A 12590-nucleotide genomic window follows, 5' to 3' on the forward strand; every position below is an offset into this window, starting at 1 on the left:
ATCAACATTTTATGTCTTGTAACCCACATGTATTCTCCTATTAGTATATTAACTGTATAATATATCTCAAGTGAATTAATCGTCGAATTTATCTCAAGCACTTTAGGTCTTATAAATTGCGCGTTTGTGTGTGTGTGTATTCCCCTTATGTTATGTAACTGATTTTGATTATGTGTAATTTTCTACATTATTTTATATATTATGTAACCGATCTTGACTATTTGTAATTTTATATTATGTAACTGATCTTTTCTATTTGTAATTTTCTACTATATTTTATGTAATTTCTAAGGTATTTTCTTTTGTGTTGTTTTGTAATCTAATTTTGTATTTTATATATATTATTGAAACCTGGTTGAGTGGAAGAGAAGCTCTTATGGCCTTACTCTGCCTGGAACAACAACAACAGCAGCAGCTGCTGCTGCTGCTGCTACTGCTACTGCTACTGCTACTACGACCACCACCACTACCTACTACTAACTACTACCAACTACCAACTACCACCTACTACCTACCAATACCACTACCACTACCACTACTACTACAATTTATTGATTGGGCACTTTAACACACTATCTTCATAACTAATACATAAATGAACAAATGGATTCTGGTAACACAAAAGAAATAAGTGTAATGGCAGAATATGAAATCTGGAGCTTAAAAAATGAAAGAATAAAATAAATTACAATTTCTTACTAAAGAGAAGAGCAAATAAGTACATAGGCCTACATTACAGTGTAATATTTATATTTTAAACTCAAAATGCATACCTCTAAAACAGTAGTTGTTAATCCTATAATGCCTTTAGTTACTTTAAAGAGCTGCATTATTATTTCATTAATAAGTCATTTTTTTAAGACGATAGAGTGTTATTAACAAAAAAAAAAAAAAAAAAAACACTCTGAAGCTCAAATGTTTGTACTTTCACGAAGCATGTTGTTGAAGGTACCCAACTGTAATGCCTGGACTGGATGAATGAATGCATGAATGAATGAATGAATGAATGAATGAATGAATGAATGAATAAATAAATAAATAAATCAATGAATCTATGGACGAATCAATTACTGAATCAGTGAATTAAATAATCAATCAATCAGCGAATCAGTGAATGAATTAGTAAATCAATCCATACATGAATGAATCAATGACTCGATATATGAATAAATCGTTGAATCGATGGATGGATGAATGGATGATGGATGAACTGATGGGTGATTGACTGATTGTATGCACTGAGAGAGAAAAAATCAATTAAATGGTAGGTCTACACGACGATAAACGCGTCCTTGCAAGGGCTCTTGTAACTCCTCCATGGCTCAGTGTGTTCTGTCTTTGCCGTCCATCCACAAAGAATAACAACTCTAATATTCGATAAACCGAACCTGAGACACTCCGCGAGATGGGAGAGCTTTGCATACTGACTATACCGCCAGGCCTTCAATACCAATATATAATTTATATTTTTCGTAACCGGTTGTGCGTGACTCTACTTACTACTTCGACAGTGTAATGATTAATGATGTGCGTACATTATTCCCACAAAGTGAAACTTGATGGATCTGCTGTACACTAGGACAGATTTTAATCATTGCGTCCTACATAAATGACACCAATATGGAAATTATTGTCACATTCACAAGCGGTATCGAATTACCATGAGAGCGGCGCGCATATTGTCCATCGATTCAACGTCTCTTAGTGCTGGACCGGCGATGTAGGCGGCGACTAATGATTCGCTGAAACGTTATTAGCAAAATAATGAAAACAAACGCCAGTGAGAGCCGCACCTGCTTCATTAGCAGAGCTGCAACTCTGAATTGTGTGCTAATTAAGCTCATGTCATCGGCATTTCTGTGACATGATTTTATATATTAAGCATGCAATTTTAAACCTAAACAAACGGACTTAATTATAAGCCTCAGGAAGCAAATTGGTAGGACGTGATCAGGTTAATCAATCGTTTATGGAATGGAAACTACATGCATGTTAATTATAGTCAATAAATAACGTATTGTTTTCTAGGCCATGATTGATTTGGAGGGAATTTCGTAAATATATTATTCTCTGAAATATCGTTAAATGAAATATCATAAATAGGCTACTTTATTTACTCGAATATCATTCAAAGGATTTCGAAACTACAATTTTTACTCTAGTATAGGTGATGGAAATTACGAACTTCCTTAATTACTTGAATTTAGTTGAATTCAGATTCATAAATCATTTATTAAGTTCGATTATGAAGGAAATTCAGTATATACGCTGTTTCAAAATATAAAGTCAATCGTTGTGTATAGAGACGTACGAAACTAACTATACCTATATATATATATATATATATATATATAGTTAGTTTTGTACATATATATATACATATATTTGTAAATTGCGTATACTATGTGTACCTAGGTGTGTCGCAAAACTTTCAATACGTTTCTGGTAAAAATAATTAAAAAACAGAATATTATTCTTTTGTTTTAAAAATAAAAACTATGCATTTTTGTGCAACATAAAATCAGCTTTAATCAGCTTGAACGCGAAAATGTGCAACAATAATATAAATATCTAAGAAATATTACGCATCAAATCCTAGCAATTCCTGCCCATAGAACATCCCACTATTCATCCTCTTTTACTGTCTCAGTTCCCCGTGAATGGAATTCTCTACCTCAGAAGATTAGGGGCTGCCAGACAATAACCACTTTCAAGAAAAGGCTAAACGATTTCTTACGGACGCAGTCAAATTGAAGTTATATTTGTGATCGAGTTTAATAATTTAATTTAATTTAGGTATGGCTATTATTACTATTATCATTATTATTATATTATTATTATTATTATTATTATTATTATTACATAATTATTTTATTGGTGTTGTGAAGATAATAAGAATTGTCATTGTATTATAATAATTATGTATTATATTCTCTTGTATTGTACTATTGTATTGCTTTGAATTGTATTGTATTGTATTGTACTGATTATGTTATATTCATAGCAATGTAGTAATTTTCTATCATACTGGTTGAGTGGAAGAAAAGGCCGAATTGCCTTAACTCTGCCAGTTAAAATAAACCATTATTATTATTATTATTATTATTATTATTATTATTATTATTATTTATAAAAAAGCCAAAATATGCAAATATATGAAACATAAAATTTAGTTTGCTGAGCTTAAATATTGATGATTCGTAAAAATAATTAATCAACACTTAATTACAGCGAATTGAAAAATATATACAAATGTACGAACTTTTTGGCCCTAGTTATGAAATATTTCTAGCGACAATCAAAGCTGAAATTATGAATGTAGAGTTGTGTCTTCTATTGGCTGTATTGCCTACACGCGATCTCTCAGTATCTGTGGCGACACTGTCCTGGTCTTCAACTGCACCCGTAGTAATCTTCAATGGGAAAATACATTATGGTATTCTGATGTGACTGTGGATGGGTTTGGCTTATAGGGAGATACCGTTTATAAGCATAAGATGTAATTATTATATCATCGATTGTTTTTCTAAGTACACGTAATCATAAAACCGTTCGCTAGTGGCAAGCTTTCAAATACACACTGTAGAAAATAAAATTGTATTCTATAAATCAGTTAGAAAGCAGACAATGTAAAACATAAATTGAAGTTGACTGCACTCTTACATGATGTATTCATACCAGGTAGATTTCCGTATTTTTCTTGGCTACGTGAGTTCAGTGACATATCACCCCGGATGTCAATACCCGCTCCCTTCCCTACGGGATATTCTGTCTCCTCAAACAGGGTACATACTGAGAGCAGTCCCTGGCCAACGCTGGTGAGAGAGAAAGAGAATACAGTTGGTGACAAGGAGGAGTGAATAGAGATAGAGGAAGAAACAGAGAAAAGAGAAGGGTGTAACGAAGTGATGAGGGAAGGAAGGAAACGATGAAGGAGGAAATGGATAAAGAGATATGGGGAGAGGAAGAAATAGTGACCGCAGTCTAGTATATACAGTCACGAAGCTCAATACGTAGTAAATATGCTTCCACAGATAGTTGCTAACCACTAGGATCGCTAATATCGCCTCATTACAGACAATGCGAAATAGTACCTACACAGTCTATTGTTCCTAGCACCCTCACAGCTCAAGCTTCGTGACTGTATATACTAGACTGTGTAGTGACAAGAAGAATATAAGACAGAGATAAAGAGTGGAAGGAAGGAGGAAGGAGAAAGAAGATATGAATAATAAAGGAAAACGAAATAAGAGAAAGAGATAGATAAGGGAAATAAAATAGATGACAGAGGCAAAAGTATGCGAGCGAAGAGGAATGGATTGAGGAAAAAGAGATGAATAGAGGACAGAGATGAAGATAGAACAAAATTGAGAGGAGAGAATAGAATAAAATAAAAAGGAAATACAGACAGAGCGGTAATAGACACAGAAAAAGGAGAGAGAGAGAAGAGAGAGAGAGCGAGCGAAACTACATGTTGTTTCCATTTAGAACAGACATGTCAATTGATGCCCACAGGAGCAAGCGCGCACTTGAGAGCCCAGGAGAGCCTGAGCGCTTTACAGGGGAAAGGAAAGAGACAGACGAAAGAGGTGGTATATGCCGCTTGGTCGAGCTATATTCAGGGATGGCCAGCACTGATTCAATAGATAAAGGAAAGAGAACTTATTAAAACTGTATCCACGTCAATTTTTAGATTTTCCTGAGAAGTACGAGTATAAGTGCATTATAAGAATGTAAGTTTTAATTTTAATGCTCATTTTTCATAAGTTTGATTTTTTTTATTCAAAAGAAATATTTTCTCAACTTTTCGTATAGAAAAGTGAAATTTTCAGGTATAGGCCTATTTATTTAGTAGCTTTACAGAATGTTTTCGTAAATCTAATATACCGTATATACGTATTACTGAAGATAGTGTATTGAAAATTTTGAAAATATTCGCATGGCAATTGTTTGTAAGAAAATGAATTAACAAAGCAACTACTGTTACATCATAAGCAAAAGATACGTGCCGATGTGTTGTAAAAATATCAGCTCTATAGCTTCAGCAGATTTCGAGAAAATAATTTAATATTCAGATGATAGGAAGTTGCTCACAAATATCACCCTAAAAGGAAAATGCGATAAGAGTTTTGTTATGTAATATTAGTTACACTTAATACAGATACAGTACCTATGTAACTTTGCTTTTTACTGTAATATTGTTTTGATTAGTTTATTGATTACTTTTGTAAGGCTAAAGATACCATCAATATAAATTCCAACTTATCATGTCATACTCAATCTCTTTCTTTGGAATATCACTTTCTTTATGAATGATATATTTCATCCACTTAATACAGTATAATATTATACTACTATGGAATTTAAGTGAATATTCCTTCTTAACTCTCTATTATGTTATTAAGATTTAAAACACAAGTGAAATATTAAGAAATCAGTGTTAGTCTTTTTGTTTTGCAGACAATATAGATATTATTAAACAGAAAGAAGCCATATGAAAATAACGACATAAAATTTCACGTTCCGTTTGAAGTTAACCCAACAGGTTGCTTATTAATATACACAACCCTTCCTCTTTCCATACTTAGCGCTTGCTGCCCACGCACGACGTCAAGGTCAGAAAAATGCGCTTGCTTTGACATCACTGACTTAGAACTACGTACGTTTTCTTTTTCACTAGATATCGGGTGGAAGGGAATCGCTTGGGAATTGACTATCACATAAAAATGCAACCCCTCTTGTTCTTCTAATCTTCCCCTTATTCTCCTTATCTTCCTCTTGTTTCCATACCTTTCCGCTTTATTTTCATTGTATTTGCTTGTTTTTCTTTCATTCCCCTTGTTTTCCTTGTCTTCCCCCTTTTATCAATGTCTTTCCCTTGCTATCTTTCTCCATCCCTTTGTTCTTCCTGTGTTTCCCTTGTTCTTCTTGTATCCATATGTTTCAGGATCCAGCTTGTTTGTTTTCTTTCTTCTTCCTCATGGTGAGCAATCAAATTGATTTCCATAGATGTTCAATACATCCTAGTGATTACGCGTATGTCACAGGGTCTTCGAAACGGGGGAAAACACACGACAGTTATTTACTTAACAGGATACTCACTTTTGCTTCAGTTATTTAAAAAATTGTACAATATTATGTAGACTTCCAATTCCGTACAGAAATTTTCAGGAAAGAGCCTAAAAGCCCAGCCACTAGCCTTTATAGAGGGACCAGCAGAAACGAGTGGGAGAATCCGGGATCCGACATAACCACTCGGACGGAGAGTAATTTTTCATCTTCTTCTTGCATGGGTCTTCAAGGCTGGCCTTCGCCTCCTGTAGTGTCCTCATCCACTCTTCTCTATCTTTCACCAACAATGTCTATCTTTTAATTCCACAATTTCTAATGTCATTCTACACCGAATCACACCTAGGTCATTCCTAGGTCTTCCCCTCGTTCTTTTCCCTTCTGGTTGCGTGAAACATACTTCGTGCACTTTCCTATCATTCTGCACCCTGCCCACGTGTCCGATTTATTTTTCTTGACATATTATTGCAAGAATCTTGTGTGCAGACGTTCATACAGCATTTCCTTTGCATTCATCCTATTCTCATTTCAATATTTCTTATCTTGTCTAATTTAGTGAGTTGCAGACTTCTTCGTAATTCATCGAACTTCACTCCTTCCATTTTTTGTCAGTTTTTGTTAATTATCGATCAATCTCCACTACAAGTCAATGTGCTTTTAGTGACAATTATTGTAATATAATCTATTGATCTATATAAAGTAGCTAAGCGATGTTGAATGGCTTCTGCAACGAGCACCCGAGGCGGACCTACTCGGGGGAGGAGTTTCGCCTCGGACCGACAGGGGGGCCTTGGGGGAAGTTGCCGAAGCAGGAATGGCATATGGATTTCTGTTGACTGTAGGGACCGGTCGTTAAGGGAGTCATGTGGTTGGGTTGGTGCGCGTAGGGGATCTGAGGCACGCAACTCATTCCATATCGAGAGTTAGCGCAATAGATCTCAAAAGGTCGCTGTGCTGGGCCATCCGTGCCCCCCTCACTTAAATTCTATTCCATTCCATTCCATACAATAGAATTCCTCTTATACGGCAACTGTGGGACAGCCAGTGCCGGATAACTGATTTTGCCGTATAATTGAAAAAATACTTTTATAGGTTATGTAAAAACACACTGCACTGCACAAACTTTTTTTCCATGTTGAAATTTAGTCATTTTCGTATAGATAATTAAAAATAAAGTTTTGAAATACGTACAATGTATATTTTTAGTACTTAATACGGTAATGTAGCCTTCATTCATCACTTCATAATTATTGTAATACATTAATGCATAATAGCGTAAAAAATACTAAACGTTTTCGCAACCTTATGACAATTTTGAATGGCGATCATGTGAGTCATTTGACGTGAAGAGCAGTGTAGCCAACAGCGCAACTATACCATGAAGTAGCGATCGATGATTTGAGCGTAAGAACATTTCGCTTGCGTTTCGCGGAATCGATTGTGCATCAGCAGCGCTTAACGGTAATAGCCATGATACTATCCATCACGCGAATGAAATTTTTACGCGCTGTAGGAACAGAGAATTTCACACTTTCCTATTTAGACTCACCCAACACCCCTGAGTCATTCCACGTCAAATCGCACAAAATTATACAAATTTTGACCTTCATATTTCTGATTGCGTTTATATTTTTTTATCAACTCTATGGGTCTAATAAGCCAACGAGTGTACTTTTATTTCCTCTTAAGTCCACATGTTTTTAAAATATTGCATGTTAAAATTCGTTAAAAATGTCGCACAATGCAACATTTAAAGCGTCATATTTCCGAGTATATTTATGTTAAAATGTTTTTGAAAAATGCATTTAAAAGCTTAAAGTACTGTATTTTGTTAAATATTTACTAACTAATTTTAATATAATTATTACAAATATTTTTTTATGATTCAGTTTTTAAAAATTAGATATCAATGTGAAATAGCCGTATTAAAAATCTAAAAAAAAAAATGCTTACTAGGTGCACTGAAGTATTCTTAATAATTCCAGAAAAAATCACAATGGGATCTCCAATAGTTTAATGGAAATTTAATTACTTACGACACAATGTGTACCGGTCGGTGCAGCAGCAGTGGATGGGAAGCGTTGAGCGCGCTGGGAGGTTTATCGGCGCTGGATGATCGACTGAAGGTTGCAAGATTACACCCAGGACGGATCAAGTCACTCGAGGAAACACTGCTAATTTACTTATTATGATATCTTCAAATATTTGTACATTATGCTTTTTAAACGTTTGTTTTTATTCTCACTACACTTTAAATTTTCATTCGCCTACCTTCTTTCTTGAAAGAAAATTGTTTTACTAAATCAAAACTACTGCCTTAGCCAGCCTTGCTATCTTTAAACACTTCGCTATATTACAGTATAACATACAGCATTGTGAAGGGCTCCCCCTCTTAGCTGTGCTGACAATAATAAGATAACTTTAGATATTTACTGTTCCTTAAGGTACTGATCATTTGATGAATGAATGCATTTCTTTCGTAGTGTTGCGAGATCAGATATTACATGCAACGGGGGATTTCGTAAAAATTGCCGCGGACAGCCTTCTAGTCTATCTATGGCTGCAAGTAGGTCTAGTACATTAGCTGGGAATCGCGAGCGCGTGCATGCTCCGGAAAATAAATTGTTACAAATGTATGTGTGGAGATCCCACATTTCTAAATGTAGTAGTTTACAGATAATACATCAGGGAACAAGTGTATAATTTTTCCAGATTTTTAACTTGGCTATTTAATATAGTAATTTTGCTTCGAAAAAGAAATGATTAAAAAATACGCCAAATTTTAAATTTATTTGTGATAGGCCTAAAGTAATAAAAAATGTTGTATTTAGTCTTTCAAATGCGCCAAACTGCAAATCTCAATTATATGTAGACACAGAGTTCCAAGTGAGTTTATGTAACAGTGCGCGCATAATTTGCGTAATTTCAGAAAGTCATAACTACACAAATAATTAATAATTGTGAAAATAAAAAAAATACGGGTCTCTTTATTTGATGTCTGGAATTCATGAAAAAAAAAATTCGACCATTTCCGAGAAGGTCGTGCTTTATTGCTGTGCGATTTGACGTGGAATAACTCCCCTTCGAAACGGATGAGTTCAAGTGGTAAATCGAAAGGTATCGTCTCAGCGCATTGTTTGCAAGGTCCAAATGACAGATTACCGATGCTGCCCCGTACTTCAGGTTTTTTTTGTCTATGTTTTCACGCGTGAACTGTGTAAAGAGTAAACATAATATGCGGCTGTGTGAGTCACGAAAATCACTCACATCTTCGTCAGACTCTTCTCTTTCGCATGAATGACTAGTTTTTTTTTTTTTTGCTTAGCCAAAAGTGCCGTTGTTTTGGTATTGCTGGTTATTTGGTGTCGGATACGAGGGATTTTGCTGTAACTAGATCCAGGAGGAAATAATGCATTTTTACATACTGCCAACTGAATGGAATGCAACAGTATCGAACTACAATAATGTAGTAGGTTGTTCGATGCAGTGGCGATTCCTCCATGAAGGATATGAGGATGATCCTACAGTTTAACTTCGTGCCTCTGAGGAAAGAAAATATATGTTAACTCCAGCGAAAACATTTTAATTAGAGATTTTGATTTTCAATGCTTCCCGACGTATTAATTTCCTTTTTAAGGTTCCACTTTCTGTCGTGAGTTGTTGCCACTGCACAGCTCAGAAATAATTTCCGAGGAACCATCCAAATATCTTACAGCAAACGATATTTCTAACAGTGAAGTTAAGGGACAGGAAACAATGCGGAAGGCGGGGTATGACTGGAGTTTAACAGTGATTGAGGATATGACAGAATATCCTAATACTACGGCCCTTCTTTCTGGGTAATGGAGACCCTGCGAGACTACAATAAGAATTTTCAAGTATCCTTATAGCTAAATAGCCTCCTTAAATGCAGTTCATTGGTCATTTTAAAAGAAAAGAATAAACGAAATAATACAAAAAAATAAAATGAATGAAAAACAAAATTTCATGAAAATAAATAAAATAAGCTATAATAAATACAAGAATTAACAGGACTTTCAGATGACTGGACAGCCGAAAGAATATCTGAAGTTGTATTTTATCATTAAGAATAATTTAACTGTAGCAAGAAATTAATTGCGCAAATGTACGACGGAACATCGGTAAATAACGGGCAGTACAATGGCTTAGGAGCCATCTTCGCAACTAAAATGGGGAGGAGAATCGAACTTCACTATTAATAAATTGCCAGTTCCAGTATGGTGAGTCAAATACTAACATAGGCTTACTTGTATTGATTTTGCATGCTCTAGTATATTACTATTGTTATTATCATTATTATTATTATTATTATTATTATTACTACTACTATTATATTATTATTAATATTAGTTTCTGTCTTTGTCAACAGTCGTCAATCTCATTTACTACATACAAAAAATATCACGAGTCGCCACTGGTTCGATGTATAGATAATGAAACCAGCTGACTAACAAGGAAAGCAGAGAGATGTTTCTAGCTATTTAATACCCTGTAAAACGATTTTTTTATCAGAGTAGTAAATTAGCTGTATCTGTAATGGTGGAATTATAACTAGAATTAACAGAGCTCGAAGAACACCAGATACGAATTTTGCGGAGTGAAAGGCTTGCGCCAATAGAAGCATAAAATCAGATTCCGAATGCGGCAGACGAAACAAATCGTTTTAGTGTATGTATTAATGGGGAGGTGTGTCAAAAAGCGTGAATGCATGTCCCTCAACAAGTACAAATCTAATTGTTGAACTTGACGCTTGGAAGCGACATCGGCTAACACGAGCGGTCGTGTGTATCGGCTTTCCGTGCAGCTTTCGCCCGCAGATGATTGCTGTACAGTGGATGATTTGCTGTGGACTGGGTTTAAAGTGTCTGTTCGTCCTACAGACACATAAAGGTGACAGGTCACAGAATATTCACTGTCATTTTGTCAATTATGCGGTCTTCGTATTGCGATGATAATGTGGGAAAAGTACAGAATTCTTTAGTTAATTTCCTTCATTGTTAACCTCGAAATTTCAACTGTTTGCCGGTGACTTTTTAGATTTCAAATTTTGGTGAACAAATCGTGAGAATTTGAGAGCACCTCAATTAGTACGAAGGCTGTGCATAATCACTCCTAATTTCGAGTATGATACGGTATGTAAATTTTATGGATTGGCGGTAAGGAACCATGACCAATTAAATTATTATTATGTGCCAAAGTACATAATATGATATTTCCGTGCAGATATTCTGCATCATCATATGATGAAAGATGAGTGGAACGGAGAAAAATTCTCTCCGGCACCGGGATTTGAACCCGGGTTTTCAGCTCTACGTGCTGACGCTCTATACACTAAGCCACACCGGATTCCCATCCCGATGTCGGATCGAATCTCCTCAGTTTAAGTTCCACCTCTTGGTTCCCTCTAGTGGCCATCCCTCATGTACTGCGTCATAGATGTATGACAGTGGGACAATGTCCACACATGTGCATAGGTGCACCCGTTATGAGTGACTAAGTGGCCGGGATCCGACGGAATAAGCGCCGTCTTAAATCACTAAGTGATTATTTTTTCGCATATCATATATAATCATATCTCCCTTTACCTTCTTTTACTTCCATTCTATCTAATACTTTATCACTTACTCCTTTCCCTTTTTCTTATTTTTTCCTTTCTAATTATTTCTCTCTTCCTCCTCTCCCTCTATGTTATTTTACTTCCATTCTATCTCATTCTTCATCACTTATCCCTTTCCCTTTTTCTAATTTTTCTCATTCTAATTATTTCTCTCTTCCTCCTCTCCCTCTATGTTATTTTACTTCCATTCTATCCGATTCTTTATCACTTGCTCCTTTCTCTTTTTCTTATTTTTTTCCATTCTAATTATTTCTCCCTTCCTCCTCTCCCTCTACGTTATTTTACTTCCATTCTATCCGATTCTTTATCACTTGCTCCTTTCCCTTTTTCTTATTTTTCCCATTCTAATTATTTCTCTCTTCCTCCTCTCCCTCTATGTTATTTTACTTCCATTCTATCTGATTCTTTGTCACTTACTCCTTTCCCTTTTTCTTATTTTTTCCATTCTAATTATTTCTCTTTTCTCCCCTCCTTCTACCTTTGTTTACTTCCAGTCTATCTGATTACTTATCTCTTATTCCTCTCCCTCTTTCTTATTTTTCTTCCATTCTATTCACTTCATTTCTTGCTCGTTTTCCTCTTATTAGCCTTTTCCAATTTTGTCTACCTCTTTATATTTTGTGCCCTCTTCTGTTCCATTCGGCCCCATTTTTGCCTCTTGCTCCTCCTCCTGTTTTTTTCTATTCTCTCAATTTCTTTCCCTCTTCCTCGTATTCTTCCTCATTTTGCTTCAATTCATCTAAGTCTTTGTTCCTTCCCCCTCTTCCTTCCCTCCTGTTATTCTCTGTTTTTGTCTTCATTTCTCTGCATTTTTCCTACTGTTCCCTTATGCAGTAATTCTCCTCTATTTTCTCGTTTATATTCCTATTTACTCTCCTGCTGG

General features: G+C 35.3%; 1 protein-coding gene across 1 annotated transcript in view; it reads left to right on the top strand.

Moving 5' to 3' along the window:
- Window positions 1-12590, top strand: part of LOC138697709 (4-hydroxy-2-oxoglutarate aldolase, mitochondrial-like) — a 259461-nt gene that overhangs the window by 121356 nt on the left and 125515 nt on the right. The gene's annotated exons all lie outside the window — the stretch shown is intronic.

This window comes from Periplaneta americana, chromosome 4 (assembly GCF_040183065.1).
Source record: "Periplaneta americana isolate PAMFEO1 chromosome 4, P.americana_PAMFEO1_priV1, whole genome shotgun sequence".
Taxonomy (NCBI): Eukaryota; Metazoa; Arthropoda; class Insecta; order Blattodea; family Blattidae; genus Periplaneta; species Periplaneta americana.